Raw genomic sequence first — 19847 nt, forward strand, 5'->3', positions numbered from 1 at the left:
CTTGCTTGTCTAAATATAAATTTAATTATACTAGTAGGTTGTATGTGAAATTTTAATATTAAAAAACAGAAAATAGTCTTGGGTTTTTGCTAAATGAAAACTTAGAATATAGAAAATCTTATGTGGATGGTGCTTTGAATTCATGCCAGGAAGTGAACTTTTATCCAGTGAGACAAAATTTACATCTAAAACATGAATAATCGTCACTGTGCTTCAGACTGGTAAACTAAAATCAAAGTGCTCAAAGCTTTTTCCTTCAGATTCTGTGCAATCAATTAATGCAGGAAACCTTTTTAAATTTCTGCCTCCAGATGAGATGGAAACTTAAAGCCTGAGGATGTGAAACAGAAAAAGCAAACACACCTTAAACCCAGATTTTTCCATTTCTTATAGGTAGACATGTTCACTACAGACCACTGTGTGTTATCTGAGCAAAGGAACTGATAAGAAAGTATGAGCTGGATGTATTCTCTTAGATTCTAATTAATGATTATGTAAATCAAATTCATGTTACTGAAAGAGTTCTTTAAATACAAATGTGCCAGATTCTTCTTTTCAGTTTTGAGCCCTAGGTCCTGAGAGCATGGCAGAATGTGTTGTCATTGATTCATGCTCTGTGTATGTCTGCACAGCTGTGGAAGAGTGACAGTTTCCCAAGGGGATGTGAGGAGGCCTCCTGCTAACTTTTTAAAATGCAATTTCAATGTATTTTGATTGTATTTATATCACCTCTCCTATCTACACCCCTTATTACCCTCCCAAATAAAGATAATTAATAAATTAATTAATTTAACTGTCAAACATTGTCATAAAATTTTGAAGGCATTAGTGGCAAATCTTCCCAAATTAGATTAATGTTAAGCAAATTGAGCCACACTGGAAAAACACCAGGTTTAGAGCTGAAGGAAAGTTACTTTCTATCAGTACCTTTCAATCTGGCCTATTCTTTCCTAATGGTGGCTCTTCAGTGGTGCTTATCAAATGCAGAAGTCTACACAGAGGTCTACTTGGAAAGGGATGAAGGCTTCTACTGTGAATCTACAGTACCTCCTGTGGTGCTTGGGAAAGTGTCATCTAAAATTAACCTGAGGTAGAGTTTCTAATTCAGACTTAGAGGACTGCTTCCTTTCCTTGTAACCCCTATGAGCACCCATGATACTTTATTGGTTGGGATGGATGAGGGAGAATACTAGCCTTTGTAGACTGCTAATGTAGCACATCAAGAAAGAGCTCAGTTGTAATTACCTTAACTGTAAGTGTGAAAATGTTCTATCAGTTGCTGTGATACCAGTAGGATTAATATCTGGGCTGTAATTTAGTTCCCACTCTTATGGATGGCCTTCCAGCAGGGTGATCATTGAGGAGGAAATAAGAACCCAGAGCCCCTTCTGTCCTTTCTGGCCAGAGAGCCAAGAACATTTTCAGAACTCCTGCCTTTGGGGTCCTTCCCTAAGTCTGCCTAACCAGTTTCTACCTGCTGTTTTTAGTCTCCACTCTGAAAAGGTGACCCTAACTGCCATTTATGGAACTGAGGCATGGATTTATCTGGATTCTTAAAGCGGAATAGGATTTTCTGCTGTGGCAGTTGGGGTACCCCTCCAGTGAGGCTATATAGGGAACCCCAAAAGTGCATCAATAACTTCATTTGTTTACCAGCTAAGTGTAAGGAAAACTGGAAATTCTCTGCTGGTACTTAGATAGAGATGTGAGGGAGGAGCAAAGACAAAATTTGCATTCAAAGTCCCAGGCAGACAACCAGGAGAAGCCAGAGGTCTTTTAAAATGTCCAAGTCAAGGTCCATCAGAATCCCTTGATAAGCTTCCAAGAGCATCCATCCATTGGGCTCCTCATCCTTTCCTTTGCTTCAAAGACTAGACTTGAGAGCGAGATATACAGGATGTTTTAGGAACTTTGATAGCTGTTAGAGTGGCTAGAATCACAGTGTGAGGTTCTTTCTAGATAGATTTAGAAAGGGAGAGAGGGAGGGGAGGGAATGAGAGGGAGGAAGTGAGGAAAAAAGGGACAGAGAGAGAGAGAGAGAGAGAGAGAGAGAGAGAGAGAGTTGAACATTTGACCATCAGTAGTACTGTAATTTAAAACAATACTGGGCTTGTCTCTTGACTGCAGGTAGATGCTGTATGTTGAATTCCACCAAAGTCATGATGTCTTATATCTGCATTCATTATTCTTGAGTTAGACCATAGGAAAAAATGAGGAGCTCAGTAGATGGTTGCTCTCGGGAACCTATCAAGGGGTTTAAATGGACTTTGACTTGGACATTTAAAAACATCATCTGTCCTTGCTTTTCCTGGTTCTCTGCCTAGGCTTGTGATAATAACAACATGGTGAAGATGGGTTATATTCATATCACAATTTTAGCCCATTTCCTGAATGATTTTAGAGTTAACCTCTTCAGAGGGGAATGTTATAGTAAGATGGAGTTTGCCTCCCTGTGGAGACATGGCATTGTCTCCATTGAGTTAATCCAGTTAGGCTGGTCATCACCTACCTAAGGGATTGCCCTTACGAAGGAGGAGCTACAATAAGCTGAATCGAAGAGATAAGTGGAGTGATTATCTTTTAATGAGACAATGTACTTTTCTTTCCCGGAATTCATGCCCTCCGTGCAGTCGCTACAACCTGCCAGGCTCTGTTGGGTCTGCCCATCTTTCTGAGTCAAACTTCTCCTCTTCTGTCTTTATTTTGGATGCTGGCCAGAGCCTAAGCATGCTTTTATCGTTCTGGTTCTCTGGACTTCCTCACTCTTTCTCTAATACTCTGTGTTCTCCTCTCTGCACCATGTGGCTGTTGGTCCACTGTGTGACTGACCTTCATGTCAGCTTAGCATAAAAGGCATAGCCTTTTCTTTCTCTATTCTGCCTTCCTCCTCTTGGCAGCTGCCAGCATTACAGCCCTGGGGTTTTTCTTTAAAACTCTAATAAAATGGTCCTTGAGCTAAGACAAATAAAAAGTTGCTCTGATAAAGGAGCTTCACATCATTATTTGGGACAGTGAAATAGATTTAACAAGTTGAACGGTGACAACACCATTTGTCTTTAACTGTTTGATGAAGTTTTAGTTCGATTTACCTTGAAAGTGTTACATGAAGATTAAGATAAATTTATATTCCTTATAGGTGAAAATTCTATGTTCTGTTCTTTATCTTCCCTATTTATTTTAAAATATTTTATTTATTATTTTTATTTTATGTGTATGAATGTATTGCCTCTATGTATGTAAGTGCATCCCTGTCATGCAATGCCTGCAAGAGGTCAGAAGAGGGCATCAAATTCCCCTGGAACTGGAGATTTGGATGGATGTATTAGCCTCCATTTTGGTGCTGACAATTGATCCCAGGTCTTCTGCAAGAGCAGCCAGTTCTCTTAACTGCTGAGCTATCTCTCCAGTCCTTATCTTCCCTTTTTAAAGGAATACACAGGGGCTGGAGAGATGACTCAGTGGTTAAGAGCACTGACTGGTCTTACAGAGGACCTGGGTTTGATGCCAGCATCCACATGGCAGCTAACAACTGTTTGTAACTCCAGTTCCAGGGGAGCTGACACCTTCTTCTGACCTCTGCAGGCATTGCACAGCACGGGTGCACCTGTTCACATGCAGGCATACACTTGTACACATAAAAAAAATTCCAAGAATGATATTTTTTTCAAACAGAAAACTTCATTTTTAATGCAGTTGACATTAGTTTGCACATGCATTTCTAATCTCTATATATCTGATTATTACTAGTCATAGTTGGTTACTTTCTGAGCTCCTTGGCATCTGAACATGGATATAAAGTCATCAGGTAGATTTCAGTGGTAATGTTTTTCACATCTACTAATTATTAAGGAGCAAAATTTTATGCTTTGAAGAATTATTTTTTTTTAATTTTTAATAACTACATGATCAGAAGAAGCATTTCACTACAGATTTAACACATTCAGTAACACACTCCAGAGCAAGAGTACATCTCTTTCACAAGTGGGTGCAAGTTTCTAGGTTCACAATTGAATTAATACAGTTATACAATTTTAAACTCAGTGTAAGCCCTGTATGACATTAAATTGAATGAGTTTTTAACCTTTAAAAAAATCTTCATTTCATTTTAGAATATATTATTCCTTGCAGAAAAACTCATTGTTTTTGCTACTAACACTGAGATGTTGGCGCATGCCTCTCTAATCTGTATGTATCTGATTATTACTAGTCATAATCGGTTGCACTTGGATCCTTGGCGCCTGTGTATGTTTATAAAGTCATCAGGTAGATTTCAATGGTAGTATTTATCACCTCTACTTATTAGCATGATATAAATTTCCATGCTTCCTCCTCAAATATAATACATTTTAAAAACTTTGTTGATTTTTTTCTGTGTGTATATCACACAGAACATCCCAAACCATCTTATTCAACTATATACCCACTTCCCAGATGGCACCCTCCCATTAGCCTCTCTTCCCCTACTAGAGCCATTATACTGTGACATCCCTGCTACTGTCTGCTCTGTTGTCGGCACCCCCAGCCATTCCCCACTACTTGCCCTTCTGGTGGATCTAGTCGTCTTTCTTTTAGGAGGGTCAGCTGTTCCTCATCTGGCAGCAATCAGTTGTCAATATTCCTTTGGATAAGATTGGGGTCTGCTGTTCATTTCCCCAGTTCTATTCTGGGTTACTATCTGGGAGTCCCTTGGGCCACCCTGGCCAACAACTCAAAAGAAGGTATCTCCTATCTGGCATTGTTGCTTGTTATGTAGCTTTTAGCTATGCATATGGACTCTTAAGAAATTATGTTGGCCCCTTTAATCTTTGGTTATATCTTCTTTTTGGATGCTTAAGGCCATACAGTTGGCCCAGATAAACCAATTTATTTTTACTCTTAAGGTCATTTGAGGATCTGTTCCTCATGGGTCACATGGGCTTGGGAGGAGCCCCTGACTCCTTTCTTTTACCAGTTCTGCCTATGTGAAGATAAGTCAAAGGTCCTGCTCAACCATGGTTGGCTTTGCTTGGAAGCATGGAGGAAATGATTCCTCTTTGTTGACCCTCCTCTGGACTGGACACTGGTTCAAGTCCATCTGGGGGGGTCTCCTCAGGCTCCTTGATCAAGAGGACAGGTGACCCACCACAGTTACAGGACATTTTGAGAGATGCTCATAGTCCCCTGGAACTAGTCGACCTAGGAGGGCTAGAAGCAAAAACTGTCCTTTATGTCCCTCTGACCAAATTATTATAGGCCTCCAAGTATGTCTGTTAAACATCCAAGAAGGTTAGTTCCACCAGTCTGCTGCTTTTAATTACTGTGTGTCATGTAGCTAAACCTTGGGCAAAGACCAATTGTTCTCAGATAAATCTTACCTAAACATGTATTTCTTGATCTGCTATGTATAATTTGTCAGTAGGTTGTAGGAGTAATATGGTTCCCTCTGGTTTTCAAAACTAGCTAGGCATTATTTATCTCTTGCATTGTCTCACCCCACCATCATTCAAGATAATGGAAAGGAAACAGGGAGGTAAAGGAAAAGGAAGAAACTGAATTTGCTGAAGGAAGATATAGGAAACAGGCCTTAATAAGGATCTCCAAAAGAAAAATTTAGTTAGTTTAAGGGAGGGGGAGGGAAGGGTATACAAGGAACCTAGGGGATAAAGGGAAAGGCAGAGTTCAAGAGAGGTAGGAATGTAGGAGAAGGGTATTATTAAGGGAGAAAGGGGGGAAATGGGGCACCTTAAATAAGAATGACATCTTTTTATAAAACAATAGAATAATATAAGCAGGAAAATTGTGATAAGTAAAAGGCTTCTTTCCCCTTAACCTCATAATATATGCATTCATATTTCAGATCAAAATGTGGTTTTTCGATTAAAAATGATTACAAGCAGATGAGGAGGTTCGGAGCTAGAGGCTAGTATAGAAAGAAACAAAATCACAGATAAGAGGTTCTTTCTGTCGTTCTATAGCAGAGTGCTGACTATAGTCAACAATACAGCAGTGGATATTTCAAAATAATTAAGAATATTCTATGTTCCCCCACATAAATGTTAAATTCCACGAGTTTATTATTACACAGTATGTATTTGTACTGAGACATCACACTGTACTATATAAATGGGTATACTACTTAATATCACTTAAAAGCAAAATAAAATTTTAAAAGTGCATAGCCCATCTTGTCTCCTGAGTAAATTATTATGTCAAAGTATGATTGCATTAATATTCCTTGCTAGGAGCTGTACATTAATATGTTTTGCTAGGAACTGCATTACTTTAAAATTTTCTTTGAATTTATCAACAAAAATGACCTGAATTAGAAATTAAAATAAAATGAGCTTATGTGTTAGTTTCTTTGTTCTTTAGCAAAACTGTTGTCAGTTTAGACACTGTGTTACTTCAGGCTTCAGTCTGTCACTCTCCAGCCTTGTGTGAGATGCTGCTTTGGTACTTCCAGGAGAGAAGACTTTGAGAAACTCTTGGAGAGAGGTAGGGTAGAACATGTAGAAATACAGAATGGATGGGTATGGCAGAAAATGAATTAAAAATTGCTGTTCTCTTCTTTTCCAAATGGCCTGCGCACTCCAAGAAAGCTTGCAGAATCGACCTTGCAGCACCATTTCCCAAATTACCAGTTTTGCTTGAAGTTTTGAGAAAAGAAAACATAACAAATAAGACTATATTAAGGAATATGATTGTTATTAATTTATAAGACTAAGACTGTAACATACAGTGAGATATTATCTTTAAGCACTATTGTCACTCCAGGCAGTCCATGGGGATGTGTGCCTCCTTTCTTCTCCCACTCAAACACTTCCAACTGGAGAAATGTGAGAACCTTTTCTTTAAGTGTTCAGGAGAAGAGGAAGTGAGAAAAGACTTACAATTTCCTCCTGTAGACAGTAACAGCAGTGACATGGGCAGATACAAATTTAGGATTAACGTATTAGTGTGGCCTCAGTGTGTGTGTGTGTGTGTGTGTGTGTGTGTGTGTGTGCGTGTACCATGTGGATGTTGATGCCCACTGAGGCCAGAAGAGGGTGTCAAATCCCCTGCATCTGGAGTTACAGACAGTTGAGAGCTGCCATGTTAGTGCTGGGAAGCAGATGAGGGTCCTCTGTAAGGACAGCAAGAAAGTGCTCTTAACCTCTGAGCCATGTTTGTTTTAATAAAGTTTTTAAATGACTTTATGTCCCACCCTCCTTCCCTCCCTCCCTCCCTTCCTCCCTTCTTGTCTTTTTTGTTGTGTTCTGTAAATGTGAGTTCTAACTTTCTTAGCCAAAGAACTCCAAGAGTTTGAGGGAAGTGAACCTATAAAAATATTATTCTAACCACAGGCTTATTTTTAACCGTCTTCCCACACTCAGCAGTGATGTGAATAGTAATGTGGAAGAGCAGGTTGACAGGGTGAAGTACAGTGAGGGCCAGGCTGGGTTTTCACAGTGATGAATACTCCTGCTTTATTCACCATCTCTTTCTTTTGTCTTTGAGTATGTAGGCATGATTGAAGGTTTTTTTATTCATTTAGGAAAAGTTAGACATTTCTAACAAATCTCATTTCATAGCTGCTTCCTAAGGAAGAATTTTGAAGTCACATTAGGGAATTATGAAAGTATTAATACTTCCTAGCAGATTTCTCCATATAAATAGTTATGTTATTATGCAAATTTCAATTGAGTTAGAATTTGCAATGAAAAAATTAGAAAATTTTATAAACTATATGTTTTTACTAGATGCATTTAGTGTGTATGCATGTATGTGTATGTATGTGTGTGATATATTCCTGAGCACATCATGCATGCGCACACACACACATGCACCCGTGGAAGACAGAGATTGACAGAGTGTTTTCTCTCTTGTTCTCCACTTTATTTTTTGAGATAGTGTTTCTCCCTGAACCTGGGACAGACTTATTTCTAGATTGGTTGGCTTCCTTGCCCCAGGGAGACTCCTGCCTCTGCCCTCACCCCAGTGCTTGGGTTACAGACATGCTCTGCCATGTCCAACTTTCCTGTGGGTGTGGGATCCAAATTCAAATCCTCCTGTTTGTACAGCAAGCTCTTTATCCCCTGAACCATCTCCTCAGACCCCAAAGGTGTATGTCTTAAATTTAAAAATCCAAACACAATTATAAAGTTATACAACATTTGTGCTTAGGCTGAAACAGTGTTAAGTTTTCATGGATAATTTTGTGTTCATCTATATTTTCTTTATAGTTTTAAAATTATAATCACTATGTTAATCATTACATCTCCAGAACATAGTAATGTTATACCCAAAGGTTTCTATCCTCTTGATCCACATCGCTGTAATTGAGCCTCCAACTGGAAATAGTATCGATCCTTCTGCTATTTCCATCAGTTTGCCAAGTTTTGATTCCATTTGTAACTAAGGTCACTCAATGAGATGATCTATACTTTTTTGCATAAATAACCCAATTTCCTTCCTTTACAAAGCTAAACAGCAATACATATTTGGATTGATTTTTCATTTTGTTGGTTATTTTCCTTTTCTGTGAATTCACATATAAAAAATATTCTGTCCAACAGTAGAGTGCACATCCCTGCCGAGTGCAAACAGAAAGTTCTACAGGATGGGTAACAGGTTAGACCACAAAACAAGTCCCAAAAATGTAATAACTTTGAAACTATGTCAAACATTTTTTCCATTTTAGATGTATGGAAATAGAAATCAGTAACGTAAAGAAAAATGGAAAATTTAAAAATAAGTGGAAACATTAAAAATTCCATTTAAAAGCTGGAGATCTGGCATAGCAGTTAAAAGTTCAGGCTCAAAACCAAAACTCCCTTTAAAAAATTTTAGAAAAATTTGAACAACCAGTGATCTAGAGAAGCAATCAACAGAGAAATCCATTTCTTGATACAAGCACATGTGTAAACATGGCAAACCAGGTCTTATGGAAGCACCAGAGCCAGTCCTGAGGGAAGTTAATAGCTGTAAAGGCCTGCACAACCAAAACAGAAAGATCTCAGATAAGCAGCCTAAATTTATACTTCAACTAAGCACAAAAGAAGGAAAACCCAACCCTGAAATGATTAAAAATAAGAAAATAGCAACAAGTGAAATGAAGACTAGAAGAAGGACTATGAAACTACAGGTGGTGTTTTGAAATGAGACTGACAACAGGCACAAAAGAGGTGTGGAAGACTAGTGAATAATCAGAAAGACAGGAGAACGGGCCGCTACCACAGATATAGAAAGAGCTGTGACGGTACACCGAGGAACTGAATCACCTAGGAGAATCATGAGGGCGTGGAAATAGGACATACTGGTGAAGACCAAAGAGATTTGGTCGGTTTCCTGTGACGGTTAATACTGATTGCTACCTTGACAGGACTTAGCATCACCTACGAGACAAGCCACTGGGTATGCATGTGAAGCTGTCTAGATTAGGTTAGACTCTGGACATGTGTGAGGGATTGCCTAGATTAGGCTAATGCTGGGCATACCTACAAGGGATTGCTGAGATTCTGTTAACTGAGATGGGAAGACCTAGCGTAAATGTGGCAGCAGCGTCCCCTGGGTGAAGTCCTGAATAAAACTGGATACTTGTCCTCATCTGTCTCTCCTCCCTGACCGAATACAAGGGAGTCCCTGCCTCCGCCTCCTTCTGCCATGACTGCTCTGCTGTGATAGGCTGAATCTTGGAACTATGAGTCTAAAATAAATCCTTCCCGTAAGTTGCTTCTTGGTAATATTTGGTCATAGCAACACAAAAAGTAATTAATACATCTCCCAACAATTAAAAAACCCAGACCCACAGCATCCTTGGTATGGTCTCTCAAACATTAAAATCTTTTTCAAACTCTTTAAAAATACTGAAGACCAATTCCCATCCCACTTTAAAATTATTATGATAAATCTTATAAAATATCAAATATGGATGTGTTAAATATAAAAGATCTTATTTGTAATTTTTCTTTTATTACTTAGTAACACATAGCAACCTGAATACTTTTAATTAAAACACGTCTGTATAAATTAATGAAACCAGAGATAAAAGGTAGCATGAGAAATTCATACAATATTGATGATTCATTTTCAAATCCGAAGGGCTGATATTATTGTTTCTCCAGTTTTTGTCAAATCTTATAAATTGACATGTGAAGTGTTAGTGCATTAACATATAGTGTTTCCTCTCTAGTAACAACTTTGAAAAACTGTAGGAAGGACATAAGTACGAAGCAGAAAATTTCATGTTATGTAGTATTTAGATAGAGTAGTTTGAAAATTAAGGAATAATTTTTAGAGTACCTTTCTATTCAAAGATGGTAAAAAAGTATACATTCACTATTCTAAGAATAGTATTAAATCTTACTAAAACTTAAAAGCAAGTTGGAATTTTGTATGATGTTGAGAAGATATTACAAGCTTATCAGTGAACCACCTTTGTCCCTGATGATTCAGTTTGAGAGACCTACTACTCTGGGGGTGACAAGGCAGAGCCTCACTTGATGGGTGTGCCCACTTGAAGAGATTACTTTTGAAGTCTGTCTTGACAATGTAATTCCTATCTATAAATTACCTTTTTATCTTTACCTATTTTCTGTTTTATGTGTATGGCACATCTGCTGATGACCAGGTACACAAGATGGAATCATACAACCCTGTTTGGTACAGGAGGTGCATCTACACCGGAAAACAGACCACGGCATAATAAACTTCGTACTTACATGCCATATGGTGTTGGCAATGCCTGCCTAAAAACATTCAGGGAAGGAAGAAAAGGCCAAGACCTGAAGTAGTGGGGAACTGAGAAGGAGGAACTGCTTCTTGAGTGAAGTTGAAGAATGAGTGGAGACCCGGATGTCTGTATTGAATAAATGGAAAAAGGGAGAGCTCTGTCCTGTTGGACTGGAGGCTTTGATAGGAAAAGTGAGCAGTATTTAGTTGGAAAAGAAAGTGAAGCCAAATTTAACAGAAGATAATCATTGGACATTGAAAAGCTCCTGGAAAGTGTTTCAAGGCCTTTTAAGATCAGGAGGTTGAGTGTGATCTTTATTGACTTAAGCTGACATATGTATCAGCGTATTTTTAAGCCCAAATAGACTTATACTAATTTAGTATCACTTCAAATGAGCTTGTAACCTAAGCTGCTATTTTTGCTGTTAGCATTCTAACAGATACTTTTCTGTTTGTCAAATTTTAATTTTCTTCCACTTGTATATCTTGACATTTTATCTTTTCTAAAAACTCTTATATGTCATCAGCTTGTGATGTGTCTTTGATCATCTACATTTTTCTCTTCATGTTGTAAAATCTCTCATTGGTCACATTTGATGATCATATTTTCTACCTGATGCCTTTAATGAAAATTCCCACTTCATCCATTAAATTCTGCAATTTCTTCTTTATGGGATTTTCCTAGCTTATTTCCTTAGAGAGAATTTTATTTCTAGTTTAGTTCTGATTTTGAAATAACTTTTGCATCCTCTGGGAAGACACTTTGGCATGCTGTGGTCGTTTCCTTGGAAACAGCAATAAAGGTGGGATAAGTCCTGAGATAAAAAGGAAGGAAAGGTAAGTCTTAATGTCTACTTCATGTCAGGCGCAGGCCTCCATGTTTGGAATATATTGTTTCAATTAGTCATCAAATCCTGGGAAGTGAATTATTATCCCCAATTGGTTATGGATGACCTTGAAGTTTAAATTACTTCAACATGGCAAAAATGGCTAGAAACCAGATATCAGCTCAGTTCCTCACATCCAGGAGTTTGTAATTTCCAATTAGAGTTAAATGAGAGTACTGCTGTCTTTAGGAGGACTGTGCTGAGTGGCATTGCTGTGTGGCTATCCTGGTGTATCCAGTATGTCTTTCTGATGTTACCCTTTGATTCTAAAACCCTAGAAATGTATTTGGCACCTGGTTCTGGGACCTGGAGGTCCTGACATCTGACTTGTGCCTTCTCTCTGGTGATCACGTGGTGGACAGCATGTAAGCATGCAGGAGACAGAAATCACGCTGCTCTCCTTTGTTTATCACTCCTACACTAACGGTGTTAACCCATACATGAAGGCAGAGCCCCCGTGACCCAATAACCTCTTAGTATCGGAGGGCCAGGGGACACACAAATAATCTGCCATCATATTGTTACAGTGCAGGTCAGATTATATGTATAGCAGCTATCAGTCATAAAATTACTCATTATGAGAAACTGTATAATAGAACATTGGCTATTAAGTTAATTTTCATAAATATTAAACTTGTGCTTCAAAAATATAGAATCATAAAAAATTTAAAGAGATGACTTCCTTATCAAATGAATAGCATTTTATAAACTTTGAAAGTTGAACATTTGTTTCAATCTCATCTTAAAATAATCACCTAATTAATTTCTGGTTCAGTGCATTCTTCTGGATAATTTACAGATATATTTTTTTTCCTTTGTTCAACTTTTCATTTGAGAACTGTTTCTTTTGTTTTCACATTTTTATGATTTACATTTTATTGTTGTTTGTTTTTTATGGTGCTGGGGATGAACCCAGGGTCTTGAGCAAGCCAGGCAAGTCCTCTACCACTGAGTTACTTCCTCAACCCACATTTCCATTTTTAGAAAATCTGAGACAGAATTTTATTCTTGTTTTAGTGTATAACAACGTAGGATGACTGAAAATTATGCACTATCCTATATTTTCTTAAATCAAAACTAAATGACTGTATTCTAGAACTGTAATTTGCATGTAACACCTTCTATTTACCTGGATTTTTAGCCATACTACACCCAATGAAACATCCCCTCTCTGTTTTACTTTCTTGGAATTTGCTTCCTCCTGCACAGATACGCTGTATTCTTTATGAGCTTCTGCCAGAGCCCTGCCCATGGAAGGCTGCCTTTATCCTTCTTGAATTAACTTCCTTTTGCTGTTTTTCCTCCTTTCCCTCCTTTAAAATAAATCAAATATTTGACTCAGAGTTATGCGGTAGGTAAAATGAATGAATCATTTTAAAAAATTTACTTACTCTAATTTTATGTGTATGAGTGTTTTGCCTGCATGTATGTAAGTGCACCACATGCATGCAATGATCACAGAGGCCAGAAAAAGGCATTGTATCCCCTGGAACTAGAGTTAGGGACAGTCACTAGCCATCATGTGTGAGTGTTTTGCCTGCATGTATGTAAGTGCACCACATGCATGCAATGATCACGGAGGCCAGAAAGTGGCATCCGATCTCCTGGAACTAGAGTTATGGATGGTTGTTAGCTGCCATATAGGTGCTTAGAACTGAAACTGGGTCCTCTGCAAGAGCAGCTAGTGCTCTTAACCCCTGAGCCATTCCTCCAGCCTCAAATGAGTAGAATTTTACAAGTATGAAAGTATCTTTCATTTTTATAGAAGAAGAAACCACTTTCATTACTGAATAAGCATTCAACCAGTGAGGTATGCCTCATAGGCCAGCCAGGTGCACTTCTAAGTCATAGGGTTCAACTTGCAAAGTTCATGCACTATCTAGAAGTAATTATCTTTTTATTGGTATGATTTCATATAAAACTATTACTGTATTTGTGATGTATGAGTATATATGTGTTCATGTATATTTATGCATGTTTGAGTATGAGTACACACATGCAGGCCAGAGATTGACTTTGGGCGTCTCAATCATTGTAGAAACAGGCAAATACCCGCCTGTCTCCCCCATCCCCCAGTATTTCAACATAAACTGTAATTGGTTCTTGAGTAAGAGCCCTTGACAGCACGATTTGTCACACACAGTTCATTCTAAATTTGTCTACTAATTGGGGTGACCATCTGTGTTAGCTGTTTGGCTGTATTCAAAGGAAAAACAAACTGCTCGTATTTGTATGGCAGGAGATTGTTTTGTAACTCAGAGCAAGGCACTTGTGGAAGAGCAGGGCTTCTCCAAAGAAATGGTTTCCAGGCTTCTTTCTAAAACTCTGTTTTTATGTTTTAATTGATATAGAAACTGTTCAGGCTAGTTTGGCACAAAGTGACCTGCCAATGCATATACACAGCGTATAGTAATCAGATCAGGGTAATTGGCATATGCATCATTGTAGACATCTATCATTATCATGTTAGGAGCATCTAGTTTTGAAATAATTAATTGTTGTCAACCATAGTTTGCCTATTGTGCTACAGGAGATTAGGCGTGATTCCTGCAGTCTAGCTGTTCTCTATCTGTCCTTCCCTCATACCCATCCCAGTCCATGTTAACAGTCTCTTTACTTCTTTGAGGCAAAGGTAGTATCTGCCTTTCGGTGCCTGAGTTATTTAACTTAACATAGTGTTCCCCGGTTCTGTTCATGAAAATACCTATTCGTTCCTCACATTTGATTAATGGTTTTGTTTAGTACAGAATTGCAGGCTTAAAAGTCATTTTTTCTTCAGAATTTGAGTTTATTTTTGAACTCTGTTCTGTACTGTCAATAGCAGTCCATCTGAAACCCCTCTTCCCTTGTACCAGTCTCTCAGAAGGTTCTGGGTTTTTTTGTTTTTTTTTTTGAATCGTAGACGCCACTTAGAATTCATGATTCGTGTCTAAATATTGAGGATTCACGTTTATTTCATTGTAAACACATAATACTTTCAGATACAGAATCTTTCTTCCTATTATTTCCTTTATATATGTATGTTAAAATTGATAGTTTTAACTTTCCTTTTCAGTGTCCTTTGATTGCTTCTTTCAGAGCATCCAATTACTTCTAGAGATGTGATGCCTTTCTTAAGTATTAACTGTTAGAAATTTGTATGTTTGGGGTGTCATCCCAGTCCTACATTCTCAGTTCCACCTGGTCTTCCTTGTTCATGTTGTCTTGGATATCTGGTGTATTTGACTGTCTGCTCTTACTGAGTAAAAACTTGTTTGGTTATTCTAATTCTGTAGTGTGGCTTTCTCCTAATGGTGGATCCCTAGACTTGGACTCTTCTCTGGAGGGGAGACTCCATCTGGGACTCCAGGAGAAGGAGCTGAGTGTACCAAAAAGTGTTGAATTTTTTTTTCATTTATTAAATATCACTGAACTGCTGGTTTTTAGTCAGGGAAATCTCACTTATAACAAATGAGATACTTATTTTTAATCTACAAAGCAAAATTGAAAGCAAACAGTAAAACATCATTAGCAAAAGCCTGTGATTCCCAAGTATCTGCCCCAAAGGGCTAGAGTAAAATGTTGACCTTCTTCCTATTCTTCATGGAGGGCTTAGATGATTCTTAGATTCCCCTGCTTTTCTAGCAACACCCCATTCTTGTTTCTTAACCCATTGCAAAAAAAGAAAGGAGTGAAAAGAAAAAATTCCAATGAAAAGATGGCTTAGTTAGATGTGGGTGATCCTCTGAAGACCATAAGGTCTTATCATCTCCCATTTAGACCATGTTTGATTCTTTCTGATAAGAAGCAGTTCCTTTGAGAGATTAATTTAATTTAATTTAATTTAATTTATTTTATTTGGTCTTTTTGAGACAGGATCTCACTGTAGCCCCAGCTGCCCTGGAACTCACTATGTAGACCAGGATGGCCTTGAACTCACAGAGATCTGCCTGCCTCTGCCTCCCGAGTGCTGGGATTAAAAGCGTGCACCACCACGCCCGGCTAAGAAATTATTTTATTTTTAAATGCTGATTTTTTTTAAAAGACTAATCCCTAAAAGAACGGAGTACAAGATTCAATATTTTCCTACTAGCCTAAATAAATGTTTTGTTACTCAAGTTTGTCAGCTAAACAGCAAAGATCTGCTCTTCATTCAAGTTTCAACTTGAATTTTGTACTTTTTAATGAAGTGTTCCTGGACAAACTCCAAGTAGATGTGCTCACTCTGGTCCATTTGCATACTCACAGATTGATTTCTCTATCTCCTGTCATAATTACCATATTTTTCTTCTTGGGCTGATTTGAATGCTCCTGTTAAAGTTACTGCTAAATGTTAATTTTGCCATGAACAAGATTTTAATTTGCATTTATCTTTGTTCCTTTCCTGGATGCCTTTGCCTAGTAGATATGTAAACAACATTGGCCAAGTGACTAAAATGTTGTTGATTTCAACACCGAATTCCAGTAATAATCTGTTGCTTAGTATCTCATCAAGAATGCTGCTAATATACCCCAAGTATTTCCTCCCTGTCACGTTTTCTCAAGCTGCCCCTGGAATTTACTTTGTGTTTGAATTTATGGCTTACATTTAAAAATTTGATGTGGACATAAATATGAACACAAATGATATCTTCTCAAATTTACATTTATTGTAATCCAGTAGAGCAAAGAAATTCTTAATTTGCAGGCCAAATGTGATATTTGTCAGTTTTTTAATGCTGTCAAATAGAACTAACATAATCTATGTCACCGTGACTGGTAAGATGCTGCCCAGAGCTGCCAGAATTTGATTTTTTTTTCAATTGCAGTTTTTGCTTTGTATGTGCATGTTTTTTAAAGTTTAAGATGTTGTTTTTCCTGTTATTGCAATTTATAAAAATTCTTTTTAGCTTCTTAACAGCCCTTTTATACCTATATGATATTTTATTTATTATATTACCATCAAACATGCCATTTCTTATGTTAAGAAGAGTTGGTGTTAAGAGTTAGACAGTTATTCTGTGGGCTAGGAGTCTTAAATTATTTTTTGATAATAACCACTTCATGACACTATGTAAATGCTTCTTCTGGCATCCAAGTTCCTGTAGTGCACCCATGTCGTGCCATGCCACGGAGGTCAGAAGAGAGCTTTGGATTCCCCTGGAACTGGAGTTAAGGATGGTTCACAGCCACCATGTGGGTGCTGGGAATTGAACCTGGGTTTTCTGCAAGAGCAGTTAGCGCTCTTAAATGCTGAGCCATCTCTCCAGCCCCCCCCACCAAGTTACTGTATTTCTAAAGCACATGATCCATGTGGCCTCCCTTATGAGGCCATTGTGTCTGCAGCCTTTTCTTGCTATTTGACGTTGTTCACACAGTGGTAGGATTTATCGCTTGACACACTCACTAGATACAGGTGAATAAAGGAAGTATGAGCTCCCACAGTTTGGAAACTCTTTGAAAATCTTTTCCAAGAAATAACACGGTGAAAACAAAGTCTCTGAAATATTTGATTCCTGACACTATTTATAATGCTGGGATTTTTATCACTTGGCAGCAGTTTTAATAGATGTGAAAAAGAAATTCAAAGACTGGTAAGTTTTATTAGGGAATGGATCAAGTTTATTTAAAAGACAGCTTTTGTGAGAAGAGTGAGTGAGTGAACATTTAACTTGAGAACATGAGAAAACGGAAATGGCTTAATAGGCTGATGCTCCAACTCAGGTTTTAGTCATATTTACTTGTTTTAAAGTCATAAAATCCTGAATGCAACAATCTAATAATTTTTCAAATAAAAAGTATGTGTTAATGTTTTAGTAAGCCAATAATTTTGCATACGTTTAAATAATGCTTGTTACATTATTTTAAAAGTAAGGTAATTTTATATTTTCTGCAATACATATAGCAGATTTTAAGCAAATATTTATAGACACTCTATCAAATGTTAACATAAACAGAAAAAAGTATTACAAAAGACCGCCTTTGTAATTATGTTACTTTTTGTGGAGTGTAGTGGAGTGTTCTGAATTATCTAATTATAACTTATTTTCAAACCATTCTAAGTGGTGCATTCACCAATGGATATGAACAAACCAGCAGAAAATTTCCACAGCGTTTTCTGATTTGAAATTCTTCCCAGAGTGACTTGAGTTGGAATGTTTGGTTGACTGTGGCAAGGCTGACTTGCTTTTCACCATAAATGGTGCAGACATGAGTCTTCAGAAAACAATCAGTGGAAATTTCAGCTAATGCAAGGAATACATCAAAAGGAGCAGTGTGTCCTCCCCGTTCCCTTTAAATTTGGTATTTCTGACATTGCTGAAGTTGGTAAGAATGTATAACTTCCTAATCACAACTTAGAAACTCAGCAGGGTAGGTGTGATGGTGATGGAGTCAGCACTGACAGAAAATGAAGTGTGTTCACATTGTTTTCCTAACGTGGTTTTACAGGGCTGAGGAGATGGCTCAGTTGGTCAAGTACTGAAGACCTGAGTTCAGATTCCCAGCATCCAAGTAAAACACCAGGTGTGGCAAAACACACATAACCCTAGAGCTGGGGAGGCAGAGACAGGAGGATCCCTGGGGCTTCCTGGCCATCCAGTCTGGCCAATCAGTCCATTCCATGTTCAGTTAGAGTCCCTGTTTCAAAACTTAGGGTGGGGAGTGATTGAGAAAGACCTCTGGTGAACACACATGTATCCCCCCCCTCCCCACACGTACATGAACACACACAAACGTACACATTCTAAGGAATGATGTTTGCTACAGTCTTTCCATGTGGTATCTGAGCACATTATCTTCAGCACACAGTGAATAGAACTGGGGATTTCTCTGACAGTCCTGTACCCTCATATAGCCTAAGCCTTCCTTATCCTGTATCCTACTTTTAAACACTGTCTCAGTGTGCCCTGTATCACTTCCTGATAAACCAAATTTCCTGTTAAAGCATAGCATCCATTCGCATAGCATTGTGCTGTGTTTATCTCTCAGGGCAGCTGACTCTAACACTTTTTTTCCCCCCACATCATTCTCTGAAGATGATCCTGCTTCTTCCACACAAGTGAAAATAAAAGCATCATTTGGAAATTGTCACCTTGCCTCAGTCAAACCAGGAAACCATCCAAATCTGCAACTGTCCTTTCAACACTTCCCAGTTCCCTGCATGAGAGGAATTCGGTTCATCTCATGCCAATTTCTGCTTCTGAGTTTTGTTTTCTGTATCCCCAGTTCATCAGGTGCCTTCTGTCGTTTATCTTAGATAAATCATTCTACTGGAATTCATTCTCAGCTTTACCAGGAATGATTGCAGCCTTCCTCACCAACATTTTCCTTTGTGCCCTTAATCTCATTGAATGGTCTCCTGCCAAGTCAATTGCATATAAAACAATAGCAAGAGGTCTTCCTCTCCCCGTCCCTGGTCCCTGAATTCAACCCATTCCAAGTCTTGTTGACACTGCCACCTAATGTCCACCTACCTGTATTCTTACCTCCCTTAAATACCTTCACCAGTGGCAGCATTACATGTTACCACACAGATTTGAAAAGCTCCCTAATTCATCAAGACTGTTACCTGATTCCCAGCTGTATTTTATTTTTTCTGATCACATAAATGACCTGCTACTCTTCTGTTTAGAGCTCTTTAGTTGCTTCTGAAGCCTACAAAATGCAGGCTAAACAACGATTTGTTGGTTGTGAGGTCCTGATCATGCCTGTGCTCTTCATCCCTAGTGAAGGGCATGCCTGGTTTCTTGGCCTGATTGTGGATGACATCATGTCTCTGGACTAGTAGCATAATTCTGACTTCAAGGATTAAATTGTAACTCTGATGGAAAGCTTGGCACCATCTAGAGAGGTCAAATGAATCTTGTGAGGTTAGAAGGCATTGGTTGCAGTCAGGGTTACGCCTGTCCTGTATGTTGTTAGCCCATTCTGGAGCAGCTAGCTTCTGGGTTAGGGTCAACTTCTGTTGTAAACTTCTGGTGATGTTCTGTAGACTTCAGGAATGGTTCCCAGGAAGCTCAAGGTGGTTGTCAGGGTTCCAGCTCCAATGGTGAGGTCAGAATGTCTGGAATTGACTATTGTGGTCAACCTAGCAAAACTACAGTGTGAAAAGAATCACGGCCTCTGCTGACATAATGATCTAATAGTGATAATCCTATTTGGGATTGAAGGGTACTCCAACCCTGTTTTCTTCCTCTAGTTTGAAAGGAGAGGCTGTCTTATGGGCCTATGTTCTTTTAGCATGTATGAAACTACTTTATGTACCATGTGGGTGGAGAGTTTACTTAATCTTTATGGTAGAGGTGATTACTT

General features: G+C 38.3%; 1 protein-coding gene across 1 annotated transcript in view; it reads left to right on the forward strand.

Annotated features, from left to right (window-relative positions):
• Positions 1–19847, forward strand: part of Chsy3 (chondroitin sulfate synthase 3) — a 287344-nt gene that overhangs the window by 29320 nt on the left and 238177 nt on the right. The window lies entirely within an intron of this gene.

The sequence above is a fragment of the Nannospalax galili genome, unplaced genomic scaffold (genome assembly GCF_000622305.1).
Source record: "Nannospalax galili isolate Female #2095 unplaced genomic scaffold, S.galili_v1.0 scaffold427, whole genome shotgun sequence".
In the NCBI taxonomy this organism is placed as follows: Eukaryota; Metazoa; Chordata; class Mammalia; order Rodentia; family Spalacidae; genus Nannospalax; species Nannospalax galili.